At 37.5% G+C, this 25760-nt stretch overlaps 1 long non-coding RNA gene across 2 annotated transcripts in view; it reads right to left on the bottom strand.

Annotated features, from left to right (window-relative positions):
* Window positions 1-25760, bottom strand: part of LOC145688364 (uncharacterized) — an 84949-nt gene that overhangs the window by 11728 nt on the left and 47461 nt on the right. The window contains exon 4 of one of the 2 annotated variants that reach the window (XR_014131886.1): window positions 20365-20380. The exons of the other annotated variant lie outside the window; for it this stretch is intronic. This is a non-coding gene — a long non-coding RNA (uncharacterized LOC145688364). Of the gene's footprint in view, window positions 1-20364; window positions 20381-25760 lie in introns of those variants that run through there. 2 annotated transcript variants of the gene reach the window in all.

The raw sequence follows: 25760 nt of genomic DNA, 5'->3' as shown, positions 1-25760 counted from the left end.
CATTTGCCTCGGAAACACTTTGCCAGGCGTGCAAAATTCAATGAAGAACGTCGTGGTATTCATAATTAAACTTGTGATGATCTATAGTGTTCTGCCCCTTCTGTGACTAGAAGTGAGACCAATATTTTCTCAAAAGGCTGTGTCATGAATATGCTGTTTTGTCCGGATCAACTGTTCAGCAAAAATTTTGCACTGGGGCGCACCACAACGTAGTATTATATGTGGATAAAGAAAATAATGTTATTGTTAAAATGAAGTTAAATTAAATAAATTATCTACTACAGGCTGACATTGACAGTGGATACGAATATTAGTTTATACTGCCGGTATTTTATTTGTGGATAATCGTGCAGAAATGGCGATCCTAACAGCTCGCGCAGCGCCAGAAATTTAAAGAAAAAATTGTTAGCGGGAATGTGCGCTCAAAGCTGTGACCTAGGTGACTTTTATTCTCGAGAAAACCGCTGTTTGCATACATCATCGCTAGCCGATTGTTTGTTTTTTCGTCACATTTCTCGCGGAATACCGTAAAATATTGCCTGGAGTTTGGGCCACTATTATCAATCACCATTAAAATCAGTTGAAAATTAAAAAAAAAAAAAAAAAAATGCTTGCGGTGAAATATTGAAACATCGTCTTCTACAATGGAAACCATCATGCCCATGGGCTTTCTCGAGGTATTCTAGTTTCCTCCCTTCTTCTCATTCCATCAATTCTTCCATCATTCACTTGCCTTAATCATCGTCTTCCTTAGTCTAAAGGGCATAATCGTCGAATGTTAAACTGAAACATTTCATTTTTCCACAATGCAGAAAGGCCAGCTGGGTTGGGAGTCCGTTCACGTTAGTTTCGGGGCAAATTGTTTCGGAGACAAATGTCATTTTGCAATGTTAAGGTGGATCACCACCCGGAAGTCAGTATAAGCTTTAGTTCATTGGCTTAACCAATGCGTAACGAAAGGGCACATATTATAAGTATTGCACTATAAAATAGAGTTATGCGTCTGCTATAACATAAGATACTATTTCCTGTGCTTATGTATTCTATTATCCAAAAAAAGTAACATATAGGAGGAAAACTTGATGAGTTTTAAGATGAGTACGCAAGATGGCGCTTGCTGTTAGATCTTGCTACTTCTGTGTTCAGTTTTATGATTTTTTTACTTTTAAGAATAAATTATTTTACAAGTGGTATCTCTTTACGGAATATGGCTATTATATGACCGTTTTTCGTGTTATGTTTTACATTTTATCCAAATATTATTCTAAGTTTAAGGAAATAGTTTTAGCGGCTAAATCTCATGCTTGCGCAGGACGCCATAATGCTTCGTTGCCAAACTTGTATGTGTGCTGTTCCAGTCACAGTAGTAGGGCAATTCCTTGTTAGCGTTTGAAGTCCAAAAGTGGAACCTGTGAATTGTGACAAAACTATTATAATTAATAAAAGTTTAAAATGGGGAAACGGGATGAATCATATAAAAGAAAAATGAATCCAACTTAAAGTAGAAGGTAGAAGAGCCAAAGGAAGCGAAGAGAAATGGAGAATAATTTTAAGAAACAGCTAAGCGCTTTTCAATTGTTAAGTGCTTGTTGCCACGTAAATATTATACACACTTATAATATATAGTTTATTTTGACGATCATTTTGAACGTTAAATATGTAATAGGCCTATGTGTTCTTTCTCCTTTTTTCTTTCTTTCTTTATTTTTATGAACTTTAATTTGCTTAGGTAAAATATTATATCTTCTTGAAAAAAAAAATATTTATGTTTTTGAGCTTTCATATGTACACGAATAGTTGCCTGAACCCATTAGTGGAAAATACTAATTCATTTCGCTTACTAGGGAAGGTCGTGGGGGTGTTACTCTGACTCCTTTTTGCATATGAAACAATTAGGCAACCGGAGAAATCCTCGATTGCAAGCGTGTTCAGATTACGAGCGTTGAAAGTTCAAAATTGAACAGTTCTGGAAAAAAAAAAAGTTTGAAGTAACCATTTTTTGAGATACACGTTTCATTTTTGGTACTGGGGTGTTTTCTTGGGTGCTCGACAGAATGATGAGGTCAAAATGTACGCATTTTGCAAGATAAGGGAACTTATTGGGGAGAGGTTGAAGTTTGAAGGGAAATGGCGTTTTATAACTTGCAAATTGTCTCCTGTTTGGCACACCGGGTCAGTAGGCTAATAAAATTTATTTGCCAATCCTATTCTACTCTATTGTCACTTGAATGTCACTTTCGTGTGTGGCCACGTTAACATTGAACAATGACATATGTCTCCGAAACGCTTTGCCGCGGAAATAAGGTGAACGGGACTCCCAGCCCAGCCGGCCTTTGTGTATTGTGGAAAAAATTAAATATTTCAGTGTAACATACAACGAGTATACCCTTTAGGCTAAGGAAGACGATGATTAAGGCAAGTGAATGATAATGGAAGAATGGATGGAATGTGATGACTGGAGTAAACGGAAGTACCCCGAGAAATCCCATGGACATGACGGTATCCATTGTGGAAGACAGTGTTTCAATATTTCACCAATAGCCATTTTATTTTTTTAAAAGATCAACGGATTTTAATCACGATTGTTTGAAAATAGTGACCAAACTTCAGGGAATATTTTATGGTATTCCGCGAGAAATGTGACCAAAAAACAAACAATCGGTATGTCGTCGTCTCCAGTGGCCTCTTTCCTTCGCATGTCTTTGATTGCTTGTACTACTTCACTTTTTAATATACTGGGTCCTTTTTCATCATCATCCATGTCTTCCTCTGCTTCGATCGCAATATCTTTGGGGCGGTTTTTCTGATCATACAGATCTTTTATGTGTTCCTCCCAAATTCTAAGGATTCTTTGATGGTCAGTGGTTACATTACCTTGTTGATCTTCGATTCCGAACGTTCGTATACTTTTGTTAGCTCTCCCTCCTAATTCTTGCGCTTTCTGATACATCAGATCATATCTGCCGAGCCGCAGAAGTTCCATTATTTCTTTACATATCTGTTCTATGTACATTTCTTTGGCTTTGCCAGTTTCTCTTCTCAATTCATTATTCAGCCTTCTGTATTCATTGACGTCCGTGTTTTTGCCCTTCTGCGTTCCTCCATCTTCTTAAGCATTGCTTCAGTTATCCATGGCTTTCTCGGTGTTCTTTCCATCCCTACCAATACTATTGTGGAGTGTGTCAAGTAGGATCTGTTTAACTTTTTCCCATCTATTCTCTATATTGTCAACCACATCGCCCATTGCACAGAATTTTTCTTCCATCTCTTCTTTCACATCATCATTTGATATTTCTTAGTCGCTCTAAGTCCCATTTTCGATTTCTCCTCCCATTTTGTGATCGGCTTTAACCAGGTTTGAACTTCCGCCACCAGTAGATTGTGATCCGAATCAATGTCCACTCCTGGCAATGTCTTTACGTCTCGTACACTATTTCTGAAACGTTGCTTCACAATTATGTAATCGATTTGGTAGCGTCTTTTATCTCCTGGACTCTTCCACGTGTACAGCTTGTTTTTTTCTTTTCTTAAATCACGTGTTCATCACCACCAGATGTCAAATTAATCCAGCAGAGGCCTCAAAAGGCATGTAAACAAGTTAATGCTTTTATATATATTTTACTTGAATAATAAACCCAATCGCTTACTTCTGTAAGTCTTGAGAGTTATTTCTAAGTCAAAAAGATTAAAGTATTCCAGTTAAGTGTTCACATATCACAAGACAAATCTGTCTCTTCTGACTCCCTCCCTTTCTCTCATCCCGTTGTCAAAATTTATTCTTTAAAAATTAACAGTACACTGCACAGGATGGTTCATCGGATTTTAACACACTGTTATTTCGAAGTATAACACACACAATAATGTTTGAAACATGAAATGAAACGAAGCAGAAACCCTTCAAGTTTTCATCATTATATACCAGTTGGTAGCACGAATGCAGTGGGTACAAAAGGTTGTAAGTTCATCTGTTGCTGCAGCGCATTCAGAACAGACCATAAAGAACATTCCCGATCAGCAGAATACTTTGCAGCGTTACGACACCGATTGTCTATGTAAATGGAATTGAGCGGGGTAAACAAGACCCTTGTCACCAGGATTTGCCCAAGTTGGCCCAGCCCGAAAAAACCCACCGTTTTTTTTGTGTGTGTTGGACCCACTTGAAAAAAACCAGCTGGGTTTTTGAGCTTTTTGTTAGTATATTGTTGGTATAACTAAGGTTATTACATTGAAAGTTATTTTTATCAGATTTTGGACTTTCCTGGGCGAATTAGATGCCTTCACGTTAAGGTATACAACAACATAATACTTTTATAAACTTCTGAATGCACTGAATGAATTAAAAAAAAAAGAAAAACTTAGCTTGAGGTAATTATAGAACAAATTAATGTATAGATTATGCTTATAGCCTGTTTGAAGTAAGATATGTAATTTTAAATTTTAGAAAATACTTTCCGTGAAAAGTGTGGTCGCTGACTCGGCGACGCGGAGGAACGTTATCCCTCATCGGGTTTAAGGCCATAGGTGCCGGTACTACCAGTAAATATGTAGTGCATTAGTAAAACTATTAGTATTATTGTTTCAGTACCTTTGATGGCAACACAAGTATTTTCTTCAGTAAAATTTGGTTTTCCAACAACAACAGTTCAGTTCAGTTATTTGTTGCTAATCTTCAAATAAGTATTCTGCATAATCAACACCAGCAATAGCGTAAAAATTCTTGTCAAATTTAAAAAGCTTAATGCTCGGAATTCCGAAGATTACGTAACTCTTACTATTTCAAATGCTGAATTCAAACTTCCTTAATAGTGGAAGTTTCCATGTACACCAAGAAAAAGCTGCATTTTCGAAGAAAAAGAAACCGTCGCGAAAGAAGTACTCGGAAAATTCCCGCACCTCAACGCACAAAGCGTCGCAACTGAATAATTCAACAATAACACTATTTATTTTACGCTTGAAGATAGTGAATTTTATTTTGAAACATTTATTTTATAAAACACGAATTATATATCTTTGTTTTAAATTAATATATTTTGTGTTCATATTTGGCGAACGTCAATGAGGCTCCTGGGATGATTCGATCTACATTTGTTCTTTCGTCTGTACCACACACTACAGGCTATCACTTTCGGTCTTTTAAGTTTAAATTTTTAGGATACAAGCACGAGATACACTAAAATTCCTGTATAGATTTTGGCGACATACCAAAGTAAAATTTCAAAATGGCGGCCATTCTTTTTTCAAAATAGCGGATATCCACGCTACAAAGTGCATTTTTTGGTCTTTTAAGTTGACATGTTCAGAGTAGAAGTACGAGACACTCTAAATTAGCTGTATATACTTTGGCAGCGATCCAACGTAAAATTTCAAAATGGCGACCGTTTTTTCAAAACTGCAGTGAATTGAAAATTTTTGTGACAATTGTGACAATGATAATGTTGAAATCTAAATCACATTTTAACGCTTTTACCCCCAAAACATTGAAATATTTAAAAAAAAAAAATGAAAATACCAGAAAAACCCACATGGGCCTAGGTGGGTTGGGCTTTTTCAAAAAACCCGGGTTTTTCAAACCCTGCTGCTAACGAACCCAAAATACAAGCTATTAAATCCACTGCACTATTAAAGGTTTATCAGCTACGTAAAAGGGAGTGGTTGCTGACCCACATTGAGTTCCTCGCATAGCCCACGCGTGACGTCAGCATTTACGATTCATCAAAAACAAATGCCTATAGAAGCTGAACGAGACAGCCTATGAAGATATAAAAAATACGGGTCTCTTATTTTTTTGTTACTCTTTCTATTGCAGAAAACTTGTTTCTAATTCGAACTGCTCCTTTAAGGCAATGAACTAATGCTTATACTGACTTCCGGATGGTGATCCACCTTAATATTGGCTCCAAATCACGACCGGGGATTGAATTCAGTACAGTTGGCTTGTTCACAAACCATAATGCAAGATCAACCCTCACGGTATAGCCCGTTCACTATCTCCAAATTCTACTTTAACGGTGTCGAGTACCTACGCCATGTTTGTTCTTTTAGCCCATTGATTTATACGAAAAACTACTTTTCTGTATTATTTGAAATGAACTGGAATTTTTTATCTGATTTTATTGATTTATCCATTAAGTATAGTTAAATGTCCCTTGCCTTTTAAAAACTAATTTCCATATATAAGTTCAACATTACCTAAATTAATTATTGACCCCTTGCGTTCCAGGTGTCATTTTCCTATGTGCGTGCTGTAATACCAGGTTTTCATTTATTGCTAAGAAACAAACCCGTGGGACAAATCCCATTTTGTCGGACGTCTGATGTCACTAGAAAGATCACACATAGACACACACACATACACATATTTTATATATATATATATATATATATATATATATATATATGTATATGTATGTATGTATGTTGTGGAATATGTTGGGCTGAAAAAGGGGAATTTTGATGTTCTGAAGGGATTTTATGGTGCTTCAAGTTGGCAACACGGATCGGAGATCAAATATAAGTTTATTTTCTTATTTCTTCTTTCTGCTCTCAAAGTTGTCAATTGTTTATCGTCAAAACAAATACACGTGTCCTAATTGAATGCTCCCTTAGACCTGATATCTCCTGAGACAAAACATTACTTTTTTTTCTATTCTGTCAGTAAAGTGCTGTCACCTAAGAAGAAAACAGTAGAACTAACTCATGCCTTGCATCCACTACAAAATGTCATCACCTCCAGGATTAATGCCACACTTAATAAAGGATACGTTTTCATGACACCCATGGCTGTCACTGGTATTTTGCAACGGAGTATTTTATGACATCCACCTGGATGTCACAGGAACGCAAGGGGTTAAATATCAAACTTATACTTCCCAAATTGAATTTTCACGAAGTAAGGAACATTTAAATAAATCTACAGAAGAAATCACTAAAATCATACCACTAAATTTAGTTCATTTCAAAGAACACATAAAAATAATTCTCCATATAAATCAAATCCCACCGAAAATATAAATGTGAATATTAGAGCGAAGTTTTGATTCATTTATCACTTCGTTCGGGTAGAAAAAGGAAAAAGATCTCAAACGGTGAGATCCAAAATCCGGAAATTGAAAGGTGAAATTTCCAATTTTAGTGTTGAGAGCAACTTGGCAAGCAAAAACTTTACGACGCGATACTGTATAGAACTTTTTCTTAGCACTAAAGTTGGAAGTTTCATTTTCCAAGTTTCGGATATCAAGAGAACTTGACGTTTCACATTTCTATTATTTTCCTGTCGAAACGAAGTGATAAATGTATGAGAACTAGATTCTATTTAGCTATTTTTAAACTGATCTCACAAGATACCTCTAGAGCCATCAAATTAAATCCTGAAAATTAGGATATATTTGATTTTTCGTTGGCCAGTTTTGTTTCAAAATATTGCAAAGATTTGTGTTTCAAATCCCCATGCTTAATTTCAAAGTGACGTTTGAGGTTCGAAGCCTTCATCGATTGATTTGATAGTATTTCTTAATAACATACTACATACTGGAAATATGGACTGTTTCTTTTCCAATGTTTATGAAACTACGAGTACAGCTAACACTATATTTACGTTGTTTTGCACAATGCTTTTTGTTGTCTCCTTGCGTAATGTCTTGCAGTGGTTATTCGGAGTTTTAAATACTCTTTTCAGACCTCAATGGAGAAGCCTTCTTATTCCCGCTTACGCTCATTAATTCCTTCGATCTTTTGAAGGGTTTCTAATTAGTCATTTATCCTTGTTGTGGTTTCAATCCTAACAACTTGATGAACAAAATAAACCATTCCAAGACAATAATGTAGGTGCGGTTCACGGCTAAACTCACGACAAACTGTTTCCGATGGCAGTCGTATCCACACACTTGACCTCTTGTTGCAGTATATCTTTTTTCTGAGGGGATTCCTACAATAACAGTAGTGACAATACAAATATATATATATCGGGTGTATCAGACCACCCGTCCCAGGCATTTTTCTCGGCTCGTAGTGCACGTAGACATTTCAAACAAAAAATTGAACTACCAAATCGTATGTGAAGAATCAAATGGTGATACTTCCATATCCAGTGGCGTAGAGGGAATACTACTACGCGGGGTCAGCTCCAAAATTTCAAATGGAAAGTGGTATCAATTTCGATTTCTTTGGAGGCACTATTGAAAAAGAAACAACTTTTACAGGAAACATTTTTCGTTAAATTCTACGGTTTGGCATCGACGTGTGTAACTTGTTCTTGAATTGCAGCTACAAAACTACAGTTTTATATTTGGCAGTGACTCCAAAAGAACACCAGATAACACATGTCCTATGAAATTGTGCTGTTGAAAACTCTCTACAGCGTTCAGTATCAAATGTTACAACATATCTCGTGCACGTATCAACAAACGGGAACAATATTGCAGAATAATACGTAGTTTAAATTCCGGGATCAGAACCAACTTGAAACAGAAAAACACAGAAAAACACTCTTTGGTTTTAAGTAAAACTACGTATGAAAAAATTTTGGATGTTAAGTACCAGCAATACAACATCCAAAGAAAACAAAAAAAAAAATCAAACTCATTGCATTTCGGAACTCACTGCACAAATAATTGTTCAAGAAGAGTAGAAATAAATAAACTGAAAATCTAATATACACTACCCCCGAAAAGTTTCCGTACAAAGTAGGTTTACGTATACTTTATGTGTATTCGAGAAAAAACAAAGACATATCACTGGAATTTATTTTTATCTGGAACCTACAATATAAATTTGAGAGAAATTTAACAGAAATGGACCATTGTTTTGTCAAAAATTTAAATCTTTGATTCATCAAAGTAGCCTCCACGTGCTGTGATAACAGCTTTACAGACTTTGGGCATTCGCCGTATTAGTTTCTGTAGAGTTTCGGGCTTGATTCCTATCCACGCTTTGCGAAGACACTCAAATAAATGTTTCTCGCTAGAGGGGCGCATCTTTCGAACTGCCCTATCAAGCTCATCCCACAGTAACTCAATTGGATTACAATCCGATGATTGTGGGGGCCATATCATATTCTTGAGATCTCCCTGTTGCTCTTTTGCTGACAAATACCCTCTACAAAGTCGGGATGTGTGTTTTGGGTCATTGTCTTGCTGCATGATGAAACCATGACCGACGAACCTCTTCCCAGATGGCACTGCGTGTCTGATCAAAATCTGATGGTACTGTTCTTTCTGCATTGCACCCTGTATTTGCACTAAATCCCCCACTTGATTCTTACCAAAGCAACCCCACACCATCACAGAACCCCCCCGTAATTTACCGTTGGCAAAATACACGACGGAAGCAGTCTTTCGCCCTTGGAGCGACGCACGAAAACCCTGCGTCTATGACTGAAGAGCTCAAACTGATTCGTCAGTAAATAAGCACTTGTTCCATTGCTCTGGCCCCCAGCTTGCAAATTTTCTTGCCTACAACAATCTCTTATTTTTGTTTTTAGGGCGCAAGAGCGGTTTCCTAGTTGCTACACGACCGTTTAGTCGCGTAGTAACTAACCGCGTCCGGACAGTTTCATAGCTGATCGGCTTTTCGCGAGTTTCGTTCACTTCAGATTGTATTTGGGGCACTGTTTTAACCTGTTGCGTTTGCTTGTCACTATAATGTACTTGTCCTCCCTTGCAGTAGTAGCTCTAGGTCGTCCAGATCTTGCTCGTGAGCGATTTTATCCTGTTTCAGCAAATCGTTTTAAGGTATCATGTACTGTAGAATGGGGTATTTTCACTTTTGCGGCTATTTCCTGTATTGTATAGCCTTCTTCACGTAAAGTAACAATTTTTGCTCTCGTTTCAATGCCGAATTCCCTTTTCGTACGGCGCATTATGCTGACTAATAGGGAACACTTTACACCTCACTTCAACACACAAACACACAAACAACTAGCGTGCAATAGACAACTCCCGACAGTGAGGTCTGAGAGAGAAGTAGACAGAGCAGCTTAAGAGACACCTATGAGGCATTTATTGTGTGTTCGACATTCAATTTGCAATGTAATGGCCGTTTTGTATCGCACGCGTACGTAATGCACGATCACAACGGCGCGATATTTAAGTTTATTTTTCTTAATTCATCCACAATAGGCCAAAACCTTTTCTCCCGACGGATTCTAAAATGTTTCACCTTTCATTTGTAACCAAATTGTAAGGTTTTCTTTTGTTACATTTTGAAAATTTCTTTATTTTGTGTTTGTCCGGAAACTTTTCGGGGGTAGTGTAAATAAAATAAAGAGTTTGTTTGAGTGTGTGTTTGTCAGTTTGTGTGCGGCCTGGGGACCAGACAAGTGGACCGAGAGTTACCAAAATTTGGTCACGGGTACCTTCGTCCAGGCCCTAGATCAAGACGAAGCGTTTTTTTTTTTTTCAAACCAGGGGGGCGTTTACTGGGACCGGCCTGGGGAGCAGATAAGTTGACCGAGAGTTACTAAATTTTGGTCACGGATATCTTGCTCCAGGCCCCAGACCAAGACGAAGTTTTTTTTTTTTTTTTAATTCGAACCAGGGGGGTCTCAGGAGGGCGTTAACCGGGACAGATAGAATTAGTAAGAAATGACCGATAATAGTGTCGAATTCATAGTTTTCACGGTCGCTGAGATCTATGGTGAAACTCCGATCGCATTAACTACGAAATTCACCCTATTCGGCAGTGGGCTGGTGGTAACTGGGGGGATACCGAGACGTGGAAAAAGTAATCCAAAATAACCGATATTAGTGTCAAGTCCATAGTTTTCGCGGTCGCTGAGATCAATAGTGACATTTCCATTAGCGATGACTTGCAAATTCAGCTACCACTGTATGTTGGCCGGAGGTCAGCAGAGGAGGGGGGACACCAATACATATAAGAATAGCCCAAAATGACCGATATTAGTGTCAAATCCATAGTTTTTGCGATCACTGAAATGAATGGTGATACTCTCACAGGCGTTGACTTCCAAATACAGCCCCCATGCGAAGAATGGATATATTCAGCTAGTAATAAATAAAATAAATAACGTGAAGAGCAAATTCTGAACATTCTTATCAATATATCGCACTTGGACCTAAAGAAAACTCTCAATAAATTTTTAAAGGATCGTCCAGCACCTGCGATACACGTGCGAATCCATACCGGGATATTTTTGACTTAACACTTCATATGCACTTAGTCCATGGCACACAGCACGGATCCTCTCAGTCATGTTGTCCCTTGTAGTAGGTCGCCCTTGGTAACCAGCTCTTTGGCACGTCCCCAAAAGAAATAATCGAACGGAGCAAGTCTGGAGAACGAGCTGACCAGGAAACTGGTCTCCTCTTCCGATCCATCTGTTTGGGAATAAACGAGCAACAGTTCGTCTAGCAACTCTCGCAAAATGAGCAGGGCAACCGGCTTCTTGTAGCCACATCGTTTCACGAGTTGTTAGTGGGACGTCTTCCAAGAGCTCACAAAGAACATCTCACAAAAAAGTTGCGTACACTACCCCTGTTAATGTACTTTCGAAGAAATGGGGGCCAATATTATTTGGCCTCTCACTATACCACACCAGACATTTAGACTCCACATATGTCGATTGTCAACTTCACGTACCCAGTGTGGTTTCTCGCTGTACCAGTAGTGAGCGTTGTGTATGTTAACATCTCCATTACTCTTGAAGGTTGCCTCATCCGTCCATAGAATATTCTGGTGGAAACATGGGTTACTAGCGCTCATCTACTGACAAATCCCCAGACGGTTATGGAAATCTTGTTCTTGAAGTTTCTGATGCAGATGAACATGGTAAAAATGGAACGCATTATTGTGCAGAATCCTTCAAATCGTCATATGGCTAATAGCAGCATTCCTTGCTAATCGTCCTGTCGAGATTTGCTGATCCATACGGACTGCGACAAGGATGTCGGGAGACAGTTTTTCCTGAACACGGCACCTGATCTGCTGACATTTGTTGTGGTGAGCAGAGAAGTGCACAGTGCCGAAATACTTTTCTCGACTGCCGAGCACGATCGGGAAACTGTTCACCATACAGACGCGCGCCTTGCTATGATTCTGCCAACATTCACCCAACATCATTAACATATCAAAAGCTTCGATATTCGAAAATATCGTATTGGTTCCCTCAAGTACACGCAATAATAGGCAATAGGGGTGAAATCAACAAACATTCAACTGTTTTATATCGGAACTTTTTCGCCACTAATAACCATCATACGAAAATTTCTCCTTTCTCTCTCTTTTTTTTACAGCTTCTTTTATTCTTGATCTGCTTCTCCACCTATGTCTCATTCTTTTTCTTCACTTGTATATCAACCGTTTGTTTTAATTCTTCACTTTCCTCCATCATTCCTCCTTTTGTGTCTTTATTTTCAATTCAACCTCTACTTTTTCTTTTTTTCTTTCTTGAGCAATTCTTCCATCTCTTCGCCTTCTCTTTTACCTCTACACATCTTTATTGTTCTACTATCTACTTTTCTGTATTGTTTTCCTTCTACGTTTCTTTCTTTCGTTACTTTATTTTCTACGCTCACCTGTTTAACATATTTACTTTGGATTTCTTCTATTGTTCCTATTCTGTCCTTTCCTTCTATTATTGTTGACCTCGAAGTTATCTCCGGACTCACATTAAGATGTTTCGTTTCTTCTATCGGGTTGTCGGTGTGGCGTCTACAGACCTGATTCCTCTGGTGTCGATTTTCATGTTCAAGATTCTCATATATAACCTCTGAATTTATTTTTTCTGACTGAATTCGATAATTTACCAGTGGATAATATTTTCTTCTCTGTATTGGAAATGAAATGAAATCTTTAAGTTTTACGTTACACGGTTATGCCGGTTAGGCTAAAGGAAACGGTGATGATGAGAAATAAATGAAATGGTGGAATGAAGAAAGTGGGAGGAAACGGGAGAACCCCGAGAAAACCTACGAGCACGGTGTTTGTCCAACACAAAGTTCACACGGCGCGAGCTGGGATCGAACTAGGGATCCCAAGCACCGGAGGTGAACGCTCTACCACTGTGCCACCGCGCCCCCTCTTCTCTGTATTGGCTACCTGAATGGAGCTTAATATAAAATCTCCATTGAATTAAAGTTTTATTCACCTTCTACATTCGTATTTGCTTCTATGTCATCTAATGCTTGTAATGCAGTAACGATGAAGGTCTTGTCTTCCATCTGTATGTCTCATTAGATAATTCATTGATTGTTCTTTTGTACCTATTCGTGTCCTTCTTTTGGACAATACTGTGCAAAAGGATTATATTTGTTGCAATTCCTACATTGTGCATCCCTAGCTGGACATTGATATCTAATTTTTTTTTTCCGCATGTTACACAACCATATTGATAACGTCCATATTTTATCTGTAGCTCATTCCACGTCAAATCACCTAGAAAAAAATCCGAAATGTCACCCACCAATTCAGATTTTAATGGAACTTCGTGCACTTGTTAACACTACTATGGTATGAAGACCTGTAAAATTTTTCTTCCGAAATCCTAATAGTTTCTGAGAAATACGAGACCAAAGTTTCAAAATTTCAGGCATCCCGGTCGTTTACGAGGCCATCTAATATTTCGTAAAGCTTAATACAAAAATTCATATTGAAGTATCTACGCAATGTATCACCTGGAAATTTCTACCCGAAGTTTACATAAGTCTGTAGAGCTAATAAAAAAACACCATCAAGATTGCTGTAAATTAAGGGTGAAAAACGCACCATTGCACTTCAAAATAGTTACTTTTTTGTGTAAATTTCTAATTTTACGTAATACGCATTATCGCTGTAAGGCGGACCAATTACCTTGTGGCTATTTTTTTAAAAAATTGAACCTTAAGGTATGTTCTAAGAGACTAAAATAAAATTAGTGGCTTTTTGAATGCTTCGGTTAGTAATTCTCGTTTAACCCTTCAAGGCCAACGCGCCAGCTTTTCGTGTCATCTGTAAAGTATTATTGCCATTGATGCAAGCAAGGTATTGGCACATCATTGCTCGATTAACACACACAGGTCTCAAGTAATTACTAAGTTTACGTGTTGTTTGTGTTGAAGTGTGTGGGGGTTTAGAGAAGCGGGATTACCAGGCTAGAAACATTAACTTTCGAAATTTTATTTTAAAAAACTGTTTGCCGAACTATTAATATAATCAAAGTGAATTTAATGTTAACATTGAATTAATTTTCCATACCTACTGTCCATTATCTTTCAAATAGAGTAGAAATGAAAGTTATATGACAATCGGGGGGGGGGGGGGAGGGGCACTACCGGATTATTTTTCGATTGGGAAGACGTACTTTCATAAACGTAATTTGCAAATAGGAACAACAGGACCAATACAAAGTACAGATCAAAACTCAATTTCGTACTTCTTTTTATCAACATTTACGACAGTTACATTTTAGTCTTCAAAACGAAATAAAAATAATGATTGAACTTTTCCACTACATTAAATTGAAAATTTGTAACCAAAGAAATATGCAAAACTCCTTGTGCATGAAATCAATTTCTTGCCTCAGCATATGCCAATCTCAGTGATTGGATTTCACTATTTGAGACTGAAGGAACTTGCTACTTCGTTTAAGCAAAACGCAGCCTGTATTGTTCCTCCACAAACTGAACTTCCTTATCTGAAAAATAATATACTCTTCCAGTACATTTAGTAAAGGGGGCGCACACAGAACAAATAATATTGGATATCGGAACATGGCACACGTTGTCTTTTCCTGCAGAAGGCCAGTAAAAGGATGGAGCCGGTCCAAAAGGGTGCATAAACTTGACTTCAATATCATTTTCCTCTTTATCTTTACCTAACGTTAACCCAAAAAAACAATGGTTACGTCTTGACTTCAACATCATTTTCCTCTTCATCCTTACCTAACGCTAACCCAAAAACCCAATGGTTATCGCAAACACATGCAAGACACGAATTAGTGATGTCCGCGATATTCATTCGAGATGTCTTTTCTTCAGTAAAATGAAAAATGGAACTGAAATCTGGATCAGCACTGATTCGCTTTTTCCCAATCGAGGCTTGGCTTAGAGGAGAGAACTGATGATATGATCGTGTTCCAGGAATTGTTTTTGCACCAGAAAAACGATTTTGTAGCTTTTGCGTGTATCTATGAGAGTTTCTTTTTTCAGCAAGCTGAAATTTATATGTTCAATGCGAGATCTACAGAAGGTAAAAACTTTTTCTGGCGTATTAAAAAAATCAGAACAACTTTGAAGGTTTTCTTTAGTAAGCAGACGTTTAATTGTCCCACCAATACCATCACATGGGGATTTACCATGGCTTGTAGCAAAAAATGACCATGATGCACTTAAGGAGAAATCCTCATAATGGTAACACAAGTTCATGAAGTCTTTACAATTCTTGTACTGTGCAGCGCATCCATCATTAAAGTAATTTACATTTTTGACATATGGAAATTGCTTTCCCAGAAAAGAAGTTATTTATTTCTGAGTCTCATAAACAAATGCGACATCGTGTTCCAAGTCATCTGATATCACACACAAACTAGAAACAGTCAGGTCTGCAGATCCAGGAAGACGTGTATATAGTACTGTTGGGTGTAGGGCTACAGGAATTAGTAGACCAGTGATGCCCTTGAACTTCGTCTTGAATTATGTAGGAATAATTTTCACTGAAGTTCATCAGAACGACGGCTGTGTCTGGCTCAAGATTTTTCTTTTTGTCCTTAAAGAAATGTGACTGTGCTTTGGAAATAAATGACTGTGGCACAACCTTTCGTATCAAAATTGTCACATGCTCGTCCAGTATGACAGTACTTTTCACAAATTCTGTTCTGTCCGTTGATACCCACTGGTAATATGTTACTTCCTCCCCAGGATCAAAATCCTCGAATTTTGCAATCAGAAGCTGCCTCAAATTTTCACTGGAGGGACACTCGGAACAATGCCTCAGCATGCAATCCCGGTTGTACACAGAACAAACCAGATGACGGATCAAGTCTTGATATGTCTCTTCTATATGACATGCATGCAGTAGGAGAATAACGTTTTGATGCATTGTACACACGCACACGGAATGTGTCCCAGCAGAACCTGCTAATACACACCACTTAGGACGTAGCGTGCAAAATTTAGAAAATCCAATTTTAATGTTGAGATGTTGATGTTTAAATGAGGAGTATAATTCTTTTAAATTCCCAAGTAATAATCGCTTCTCCATGTGTATATTTTTTGAAATACTCACTGTTTTTCCAGGTAGAATTCTGGAATATTCATCAACGTAGAAATTCTTTACGTTGTATCTTCACTCAGCTGTTTTTTCTTTCTCAATTCAGGAATAGCTAAAATTCCTTTATTCTTCAGAACTTCCCTTGCTTGCCGGACGGCATATTCACTCACATTAAATTCATCGACAATCTGTTTCCTGCTAGAAGATGAGGCCACTAAAGAGTTGTACTTTTTCTCTTCTAGTGTTTCTGCCTTGGAGTTTGGCCTTTATTAAATCAAGAAGTTTATATCATGAGCCTTTTGTTTCACATATTTTGAAATTTTACAAGAATCTTGTTTAGAGACAAGCTCTTTTCCCACAACTTTGCTTATTTTACTTTTCAGAGCAGAACTTCCTGAGTCAAGCTTTCTTTTAGCATATGCAGGCTTGTTGTGTGACGGAATGGCATGGAATTTTAGAGGTGACTCCCCTAATAAGTGAAACATTAAGATGCTCTACGGTTTCGTTCTTTGCGACAGATTCTTCTAAAACATACATCGTGTTCACTAAATCCGCCCACGTCTTTGCATTCAAAGGAAATCCCAAGTTTGTTTCTGCAATCACCGCAATCTTTTGTCCAGGAATAGCCTTTACAGAGTCAATGTTTTTATTAATTTCATTAGCAAAATCAACACTTATTTTTCGTAAAGCTTTAGTGTTTTTTTTTTTTTTTTTTTTTCAATTAAATGGATCAAAACAACTTGTCTGATAATGTTCATACTTCTTCAAGTAATATGTTTTATGATGTTCACAAACACTAGTTAACAAATCAGAACTGATTCCACACCTTTGGGGTAACAATTCTTTCTCGGATGCACTGATAATACAATGCAATTTGACCACTCGTGTATAGCTGTTTTTGTGGCATTCACTTTTAGTTTCCTTTCCTACACTGCACTATTCTAATTCACTTCGCGACATCGTTGTAGGCCAAATTATCACTTGACAGGATGAACAAAGCTGTCTTGCAGCAACCCCAATAAGTATTCAGTCTTAAGCACTCAACACGACATAAACATCTGCACAGAAACACAGCTGAAACCGAAATGAACAAGTTACTGTACGGCCACAATGCAGAATCAGGCAAGATTAGACATGTTCCTACTCGCATTGCTCAGACAAGATTTTTCACGTCAGCTTGGTAGTTCAAGACACAACTTGCATGTTCGTGTTAACTAAACGATTTTCAATCCGTAACTATTCCTGTATTAGATTCGATAGTTTATTATGCATCATGTACGTTCACAGCTAAAACTTCTGAGATGAAGAAATGAAATTTACTCCCCTCCCACAGTTGCAAATTCGGTCAATCTCACTTCGTCTCAAATACTGAAAGCTACACAATAAAAATAACAGAGAGTTTAGAAATTCAGATGGAGAAAGTATTTTATTCGGGTGCTCATGAAACGAACATTTGTCCTTGTGTACAGGATGTCTCAAAAGTCCCCTGACAGGGTAACTCGGTTACTGTCAGAGTTACAACATGTAAGAGGGAAAATCGTCTCCAAATATGACGTTTTTAATCTAAAGTGAAGGATTTTTTATTATTTATTTTTAAATCGAACTAGCCGTTTGGACTGTACACTCTTTATGTACCCAATGTTAAATGAAAATGCAACATTGCCATTTACCTGGACCCACAACATAAGTGAATGAAGTTACTGTCTTTTACGCTAACGTGTCGATGGCCAGCCTTAATTTAAAACATGTCCACTATTCCCCATACTTTTACAAAATTGATCCACCTCCCCCAGCCCCTCTATTAATGTCAACGTTGCATTTTCGTTTAACATTGGGCGCATAAAGAGTGCACAGCCCCAACGGCTAGTCCGATTTTAAAAAATCCTTCACTTTAGATTGAAAACATCATATTTGGAAACTGATTTTCCTCTTACATTTTGTTGTAACTATGATAATAACAATTACCCTGTGTCAGGGGACTTTTGAGACGCCCTGTATATTTAACAACTACGAACGTAAGATCTTTGACACTATAGATACATATATCAACAAATATATTAAATAAATGTATACTCTTCAAGTCATACAAAACTTTGCATTATGACTAAAAGCTTGTACGGTTAGGTTAAGTTTGGTTGGCAGGACTTTGATCTGGCACTGGCTTCCCCTTGACTGTTATATAACCTTCATTTCTACTCTATTTGAAAGATAATGGACTGCAGATTTGGAAAATTAATTCAATTTTAACATTAAATTCACTTTGATTATATTAATAGTTCGGCAAACAGAAAAAAAAAAAAAAACTATAAGATTTCAAGAATGAATGTTTCTAGCCTGCTTATCCCGCTTCTCTGAGCCCCCACACATTTCAACACAAACAACACGTAAACTTAGTAATTACTTGAGACCCGTGTGAGTGAATCGAGCAATACTGTGCCAATACCTTGCTTGCATCAATGGCAATAACACTTTACAGATGACACGAAAAGCTGGCGCGTTGGCCTTGAAGGGTTAAACGAGAATTACTAACCGAAGCCTTCAAAAAGCCACTAATTTTATTTTAGTCTCTTAGAACATACCTTAAGGTTCAATTTTTTAAAAAAGAGCAGCACGGTAATTGGTCCGGCTCACAGCGATAATGCACATTATGTTAAATTAGAAATTTAAACAAAAAATTAACTATTTTGAAGTGCAAGTATGCATTTATCACCCTTAATTTACAGCAATCTTGATGATGATTTTTTTATTAGTTCTACAGACTTATATAAACCTCGGGTAGAAATTTCCAGGTGATACGTTGCTTAGATACTGAGATATGAATTTTTGTATTAAGCTCTACGAAATATCAGATGGTCTCGAGAACGACCGGGATGCCTGAAATTCTGAAACTTTGGTCTCGTATTTCTCACAAACTATCAGGATTTTGGGAGGTAAATTTTACAGGTCTTCATACCTTAGTAGTGTTAACAAGTACACAAAGTTTCATTAAAATCTGAATTGGTGGGTGACATGGCCTGGGTGATTTGACGTGGAATGAGCCCTGTAATATTGTTTTTGAACGGAACCTACTGATTTCATGTAGTTTGTCGTTGGTACGATTTTTGTATCTTTCGTTGATCTGTTGCAGCACTCACTTGTAGCGAGAAAAAATGCTTTTGTACACTGATTTAACAATGCACATCGCATACATATAGGAAATCAGGTAGAATTGGTGGAAAAGTGAATGCTGTAGCTCTGACCGCAATATTGAGACCTTTATTCAGGCCTAATTATCTGTTCCATACTGGCAGCCTGTGGTAAAAGGACACAAAAGTTTTGAAAACATGGTCAGGCCTGCATCAGGAATCATAAAACTCGTAGTGGCGTAACAAAACGGAAGGAGGATGTACGGAGGCATTGGCTCCCCTAATTTTAGGTGGAGCATTTAATGGCGTCCAACTTTTTATTTTGCACAAGTTAGTACCTAACTGAAGAGTCCAAAGTATTTTCCGAAAGTAAATCTAGCAACTTAAACATGAGAATATTAGTTCACATTCTTAGGGGATAGGCCCCGGACATTTTAACACATTGAGCTGGCTCTTGGTAATAAGGTGTAAAATTGTTCCAAAATAAGCCTGAAATATTTATTTGGAATGTGAACTTTATTAACAAACCGAAGATATCGACATAAATGTAAAAATAATGAAATAAACAAGTGACAATACAAATCGCTACATTTCACATATTTCGAAAATTGGCAGGTACAACCGGACACATAAGATAAGCTAACTGCAAGTATGTACGCTAGTACAGCTAAATACGCCAAGTGTTCAGTGCTGGGGCCTTTCCGACGAAATCCACTGGAATGCGACTCCAATATGTGCCACGGTCTCGTACAAGTCCATTTTGACGAATACTCCGGGAGGCAGCGCTGAGACAGCTACGACGTGACGTGCAGTGCTATTTGTTTCGGGAAGGTTCCGTGGAAGAACGTTATTATTTCACTAGAGGTAAGAATTCGTTATTAGTACCGTGCTAACTCAGAACACTGCCGATTGTTTAAAGCAATGTACGCTTTTTTTCGTGTCCGTCTAGAAACACTTTGTTTTGTACGTGCAATTTCAGTATTTCTGACTCCATGGCTACTAAATCAATACCAAGCATGGTGCAGCGAAATACGCCAGGGTTTGTGCAGGACTGACTGTAAGAAGACAAAGATGTTTTCATTTGTCTCACATGTTCCATGTAATATTAGTGCAGTTTTTATTATTATTATTATTATTATTATTATTATTATTTTTAAGTCATAGTACAGTGACACTGTTTGTATATGTTCTTATGGACTAAAACTTTTCAGTGTGGAACTTCATTTCAACTTTGGAGATTATAGTTTTTACATTTTATCTTTTTATCTTCATCTTTTACTTTGGTTAGGGTTGCCATTCGTCCCGGAGTCCCGAAAATATTTCTCGGGACGACTAAATGTCCCGGGTTTTAGTGAAGAAGAAAAGAAGGAAATATTACAGTTTGCTTACAAGGAATATAATATAACAAACTCAGCCAGAACATATTTCCAATAAATTAACCGTTCTATATGTAAAAAAGTTTAACATGTGAAAGGAAACATCATACCTTGAATGAGCTGAAACAAACTCTGAAAACCACAAACATAATAAATCCTGAAAGGAAAACAAATTTGCTTACCAGGAGGGAGGGAGTAAATCATCTGCTTACGTTTGCTTAATTAGGGAGAAAGTCTAGTGAAATGACTAAAAATGTGATAACATAATACTTGAACAACTCTATCTAATGGAAGAAAGTAAATTAGTATGTAACACTTCTTTCCATTTTAAGCATTTCAAGATTCTCGTAATTTAGTAGCGTCCTGGATTTGCATTTTTGAAATATGGCAACCCTAAGTTTGGTTGTTCTATTTTTGCTTCAGCCATCTTCTGTAGTAATATTTGAGTTTGTATAATACAGTTGATGTAAGCAATGTCAAGACTTATTACAGATTTCTAGTAGTATGCTAGACTTTGCGTAATTAAATGCACGTGTTAGTAAATACGCCACTTTGTAACATTTTTTTCTTTTACCGTGGGCACAAAACTGAGTAACATCACTGCCACATTTTTTCTATACGCAGAAAAGGCTACTCTGGAACGCACATGTCTTGTTCTTTGTGTTTCATGAAAATTAAGGCCATAAAAAATCAAACACCCTTAACATGGCGTATTTACCTGCATCTACCTTATTTGAAAAACATTATATTCTACACTTAAAGGAACAATAATAACACCTACCCACGAAGCTGACAGTGATCACGTATGTAATGGATATCTGTTGATTCGATAGGGGTGCACTTTCATGAGCCTAGCCGTCACAGGATTCACACTACACCCAGAATTCGTTGAACGTTTAACCACAAATTATGAATTCAGTGGTGCTTTCCTGCTCGTATTTTCTCTTTGTTGGTGTGGTGCTTCATTAGCTTCTTGCGACCTTCCTTTGGTAGTTCGTGTGCTGAAGTCACTTTTCTATCAATTTGATTCTTATATGGTGAAAATATTAGTATCGCACTCCCTCCAGTTCTTCTGGTTCGTGACGCTAAACGTCTCTTGCGATTTTCCGGTAGTGATGATAACTCTTCACTAATAGAGAGCTCTTTACTAGTATACATGGAGAAGATGATTCTGATTCCTGCGTCATATGTGGAAAACGTGGATCCGCTGCAGACGACGAACACGAAGTAGCCCCCTTTTCCTAAACCACTGCCGAAGTTGAAGGTTGTGGGTATTCACAGGTAGGCCTAGTGTAACATCTTCCAACACGAATCACGTTTGCGGACAGATAGTCGGTGTTTGTGAATATCTGAGGGTTCAGTGAATATATTCCGGTGCACACAAAATCAATTGAGAGCAATGTCCATGCGACACATCTTTCTGTATGCCTCTGAAACACGTTGCGCTACATCGTATTCTGTTATATTTACTCCAGCATTCTTGCGCATCCACAGTGAACAAGCTTAATTGTATGCGCCTTTAAACTGTTTCATAAAACACCTGTCAATGGGTTGAGTCTTAGATTGGTATTTGAAGGAATACTGAGCAGTGAATAATGTGATCCCTCGCATATTGAATCACTCAGTTCTTTATGGCTGCCATGTTCATAAACAATTAGCAGAACTGAGTTCTGAGGGAAAGGACGACAGAATTTCACAAGTGTTGCAACCAAGTTAAAAAAGTATCACACATTTTCCAACCAGTACTTTCTGCTACAGCAATGCTCTCGGGTAGAGCATCAACCATCTCTCACTCATTCTCTGATGCGGGAATATGAAGAGGGATGGTACAAACTGACCAGTAGCACTCATGTAGAACATCAACGTTATATTTCGACCTCTTTCGCCCGACGTCAACTTGCCCACAACTCGTTTCCCTTTTTCACGTATCACTTTGGGGTGATACGACGATACACCAGTCTCATCCATGTTCAATGTTTGTGATGGTGGAAAAGAATATTTCTCCATCAGTGTGAACTAATTCGAGAAAAACGTTGTAATTTCTTCCTTACTGAAAGTTTTTGTTCTCAATATACTTGTAGACACAGAAGTTCTAAGAAACAAATTGGGATGTCACTTCATAAACTCATAGTAAACATCTTTCACAGAGCTCTGTTTATCTCTGTTGCACCTGTGATTCATTTTCAGTTTTTCGGCTAAGTCAAACTAGCTTCAGGTATTCTTTTCGTGATAATGTCATTAAGCGATCAGCTAACTCTTTCACATGGCATTTCAGCTCTTTTTCACACATATCGGGAAAAGTATTTTCGAATCTCCTAACTTACATGCAACACGTAATTTCATTCCTTGCTTTCATCGTGACAATCTGTCTTGCACCAAATCTGTTTGTTTGAAGTGTCTACGTGCACTACTAACCGAGTAAAATGCCTGGGACTCGAATAGTAGTAATTCTACAACAAATAACAGACGTAGATACCAAACCATAGAATTTAAAGAAAAGTGTTTCCTGTAAGAGTTGTTTCTTTTTCAATAGTACTTCCAAAAAAATCGAAATTTATATCACTTTCCACTTGAAATTTTGGAGTTGACCCCCGTAGTAGTATTCCCACTACGCCACTGGATATGGAAGCATCACCATTTGATTCTTCACATACGACTTGGTAATTCAATTTTTTGGTTTGAAATGTCTACGTGCACTACGAGCCGAGAAAAATGCCTGGGATGGGTGGTCTGATACACTCTGTATATTATATATATATATATATATATATATATATATATATATATATATATATATCGCGTTACGCCGCTGTCAAGTCAATAACGCAAATAGTTTATTATATATAAATGAGGAACCTAGTTTTGTTTTATTGAAATCCCCGAAACAATATATTCCATCATTATTGCCATTCGACTTTTCATTGGGATGATTTTACAGGTTGAAGAAAATATGCCATACTTAAGGTTAGTTGTTCATATTGACACCGTTTCAATGCTTTCCGCGTTTTAGATACAACTGAAAAGAAGGAGATTTGAAGACTGAAAGACTTTCTTTGTTGTTAATTGAAATCTTGGCGCCTGTCTCCCATGGTAGTGTCTCGATGGTAATACTTTTATTCCATTTAAATTCAACGTCACTATTCGTTTTAGTACATTCTTGTACAAAAGATTTAACGATAAAGACAAAAATTTAAAAAAAAAAAAAATGTTCATCTCTAGTATGAGTGATTGTCAATTGTGTTGTGGGTTGCTCGTAGCTTCGAACATTTTAAACTTTTCCGACAAAGGAATGAGAAATTACTAGTATGGGGTAGTTTCATTAAATTGCTAATTTCACAGATCTTCACGATTAGAGACCCCTTGAATGCGTTCATATACTTTTAACATGATGTAGTCACGAAATAAAGAATGCTGTCTTGTAAGGTACATGGCATAGGGACCATATTCCCAACCCTGTTCAAGTAAACCCAGAAGTCATGCTAGCTTCAAGTGAAGTCTGCAAGCAGCCAGCTCTGCAAAGCACACCCAGTGTGTGCTGAAAAACAAACTTGGTTTGGTTTCGATACTAAGCTTAGTGATTTCAGATAAAGAGGAGAAACACTTCTTGAATTTATTTTTGATGACAACAGGAAAACAAACAAAATACCCCATGCGCAAGTGAAACACGTAATTCACGGATATACGGTATGTAAAGCAACCTTTATGTTTCAACATCGCTTCTGTGTGTTTTCATCTATACTGAGGATTTTTTGTTGGAACTGCAACTGGCCACATTGAATTTGTGATGACAATTGAGTCGCGTTTTCACGTATGAGCAAGAAAGTGTCAGTTGAGTGTACACGTCAAAACTGAATTCTTTTAGTTTGTGCACAAAGCTGTAGTGCAGTGTTTCCATTTACAGTAAACAATGGGGAAGAGGAAGTGCAAATTTACTGCAGAACTAGAGAGAAAGTACAAGTGCTTCAAGAAAGGACGTACAGATGAAGAAGCTGAATGTTTAGTGTGCAAGGCCGGGATGTACGTGTCTGTTGCTAACCGAGGTGCACTGGACCTGGAAAATCTCATTTCTACAACGAAGCATAAAAGTAGTACATAGGGTACATCATCGTCATCCAAAATAACTGACAAATTCTCTAAAATAAATTCGCCATTGACCGACAAAATACGCGCTGCAGAAGGAACGTTAGCCTATTGTACCATTGTACATCACAATAGTTACAATACAATGGATTGTTTTTCCAAATTACCAGCAAAAATATTTCCAGATTGTGAAGTAGCGAAAAACCTGTGTGCGTGAACAAAGCGCGAGGCCATTATTAACAGTGTAATTTGTCCTGAGTCTGTGGAGCATTGTGTGAGAGAAACCGAGAACGTGTCTTGCATTGGCGTCAGTACAGATGGGAGTAATCACGGAAACATAAAAATGTTTCCTATAGTTATTCAATATTTCAATTTCAAACAAAGTGGATTGCAAACGAAACTCATTGATTTAAGAAATGTAACAAACGAAAAAGCCGAAACAATTTCCTCCTTAATTAAAGATGTGTCTCAGAAGGGGATGGAAAGTACGTGTGTTGCATTTGGGGGGTGATAATTGCAATACGAATTTTGGTGGAATACGAAGAAGTGAAGGTAACAATGTTTTCTCAAATTTGAAGTGCCAGGTCAATGAAAATTCGATAGCTGTTGGATGTCCAGCACATATTTTACACAACAGCATTCAATATGGTGTCGATTTATTGCCAATTGACATTGAAAGTATTACTCTAAAAGTTTTCGACTATTTTTCTGTTTATACACTTCGAAATGAAACACTTAAAGAGTTCTGTGAGTTTGTAAATATTAATTACAAGACGTTATTGAGTCACTCCAAGACGCGGCAGTTGAATCTTTTTCCAGCCATTGAGCGGGTGCTTGAAATGTACCCAGCACTAAAATCCTATTTTCTTTCAATGGACCACCCTCCTCCAATCTTAAAAACTTTTTTCAGTAACGATTTAAGTGAAGCTTACTTGAAACACAGACATGAGTGACTGACAAAATAACAAGAGAAAATTCA

Source organism: Thermobia domestica, chromosome 6 (genome assembly GCF_964235325.1).
Source record: "Thermobia domestica chromosome 6, izTheDome1.hap1.1, whole genome shotgun sequence".
In the NCBI taxonomy this organism is placed as follows: Eukaryota; Metazoa; Arthropoda; class Insecta; order Zygentoma; family Lepismatidae; genus Thermobia; species Thermobia domestica.
This window is presented reverse-complemented; position numbering and strand designations above follow the sequence as displayed.